Here is a 2,885-nt window from a genome sequence, read left to right as displayed (position 1 = left end):
AGTAATTTGCATTACTGACATTCCGTAGTAATAATTTTACTACGGATTCTCTTTTCCAACCGGCTTACTACTGTACTTAACTTTGTTTCATTAGTTCTACTTTCCTCTTATTTATCAGTAATAGTTTTACTCCTATCCCACTGCACCCAAGTGCAGCAATGATTAGCAATAGGTTTACTGATTTGCATTCACCGTATGGTTACCCCTTTAAATATACAATATGCCACAATAGAGCTTACTGTTGGGCCGGGAGGCAGTGTTTAATTACACTACATACTGATCACTTCGCAAGCACACTTGGTCTTTACTATATGATTTTCTGTTGCAGGTATTATTCAGCCAACTGCTCCCGCTGTTGATCCTGCACTACCAGACTTCGGTGTTCCTAATACCCTCTTGGCACTGATGGCCAATGTACAAGACGACACTCCTGAACATAACACGCAAGGTTAGTGACTCCATCTCCTTCATCACATACAACCAGCACATCTCTTATTAATATGGTCATCATTTCATGAGTTCAAACGTCTAATCCTGGCCCTCTTCCAAGCAACATGCACAAGGGATTCTTCTCATGACGATGATGACAACTTGTCACTCTCGCTTCCCCTAGATGAATTATTGACTGACTCCTAGCTAGCAGCGAAAATTGATCAGATTTGCATTATGGAGGGTGCCTCTCATGACACTGCAGAGGTTAACACCTGCTTCTCCTCTCCCATCTATCACTCGTACACGACATTAATTATCCCATCAGACGACTGAGCCCTAGCTATGTGTATCATATGCAGGTCAACAAAGAGGCTAATGATGGGGCTGAACAACACGTTAGCCCTGTCAAACATTGTGTCAAGAAGGTAGGGAGGTACGTGCCCCCAGCAAGCCAGTCCGTACCCAAAGATGACAACGTCGCCATACAACTCCTTGACTTGATACTGTCAGACCCAACTAAATTTGGGAGGTTTATTCCATTTTTACCCATTTCATGTACACTGCAACTTCATAATTGCTTTATATCAATCCAACCACACTTACTAACCCAATCAAACATCATACCTCACAGTCCTCCCTTAATTGAGGTGGATTGTCACAGTGCTGATGCCACGGACATAGCCGCATCATTCAAGGTGGGAAGCATGACAAAAGGGATTTTCATAGATGCTTTTGCATCTTTGCTTTTTAAGGATGAAATGAGAGACAATCCAGAAACTTTTGGCAAGAAGATATTCATACCTACCTCTGTATCGGTACTGCATGATTTGTTTATAACGTTTGCTGTCCATTATTTCACATTCATTCCAACAAGCTTCTCATTAACATACATCTGCAGTATCTCATCAACATCGAGAATGTTACTAGACTTGCCAAAAAGGATGAATTCAGCCCACATGCACTTGTGGAACACTTGTCCGAATGTCTGAAGCATGTCGACTTCTCAAAGGCCGAGCAGGTCAGGATTCAGTACACCAATTGTTCATTTATACAGTGCCATGCTTTATATGTTATCTAATCTGACTTCTGTTTCATATGTTCAGTTTCTGTTGCCAATCATCAACAATGACCACTGGACACTCTACATCGTATAACTGAACAAAGGGAGTTTTGATATATTGGACTCCAACGACTACGACCAAAAAGGAGGAAAGGAGAGCTAGCATCACTTCCCTTTGGCCCAGAGGGTCCTCAAGCGTCTCAGCGATGGGTTCCAATCCTTTTTGCCCAAAAAATTTAGAAAGTTTGGCAACTTCCATCGTCAGTACGTTAAATGCCCAAGATGGCGCCATGCTCAAACGACTGTGCGTTCTATGTCATGAGGTACATGGAGCGGTACCATGGGAATCCTGACAAGCTTGCTGATGATTTTCAACTGGTAATATTCACAAGATATTTCATTACAGCATTGCCCTCTGCAATCTCTTGTTATCACCTGCTACTACTTTCAAACTGATTAAGCCATTACTTCTTTTTTGCAAGCCCGAATCACGTGTTCTTCGGGCACAGATCCTGCACCAACTGATTTTCCATCGCTTCAACCTAGCACCATGCATCCACTCTGTCATAGAGGACCTTCGTCCTGTTGATGATGATGAAGGAAGCTCCCACCAGTGACACCTCTGTTAAGTCTTTGTTGATAGTTACCACTGCTTGTGAACTCTAGGACATATACTTGTGGAGCCGATGTGGAAGAAACTATTTCATTTTGTTAATGTTAATGTGGGTATCTTGTTGTCAAATTATCTTGCATTCATACTGCTGTTTTTTTTCATATGTGATCACTGGAATGTCATCCCCAAGCAAATAGCTCTGCAAACAACTTACCACCCCCACCCCCCCTGTATCAGCAATCCAAATTGTCACTATTTAGCCGATAGTAAACCATTTACTGGAAGGCAAATAACCAGCCGGAAGGAGTGACAACATCATTTGGGTTCCTAAGTAACTACTCTACTTTCTGGCTGCTTGATCGCATGGACATGAAAAGAGCACCACAGCCATGCAGCGATAACTCTAACAGCACACATAATATGGTGTTTTAGTAAATGAAGAATATATCTATTCCGAATACATCACCATAACGATGATGACATTTACACTACATTTATAAACTTATTTATTTCATGCCCATGAAATTAGCTCAAAACTCACAAATTCACAACTAACACAATTAAATCACTGCCACCAAGCAAAGTAGCAATTATTCAAAACAACAATTCAATAATAAATTTAAATACGACAAATCTAATTGGTACTATCCTAAACCTTCTTGAGGTTGCTCGGTGGCGACGTTGTATCCTTTGATTTATTATCCTTAGGATACACATCCCCATGTCTCCGATTATCATCTTTCTCATCTCCATCCTCCAAATTTTCTTCGCTATCGAACA

This window comes from Oryza glaberrima, chromosome 10, assembly GCF_000147395.1.
Source record: "Oryza glaberrima chromosome 10, OglaRS2, whole genome shotgun sequence".
Lineage (NCBI taxonomy): Eukaryota > Viridiplantae > Streptophyta > Magnoliopsida > Poales > Poaceae > Oryza > Oryza glaberrima.
Note: the sequence above shows the minus strand (reverse complement) of the source record.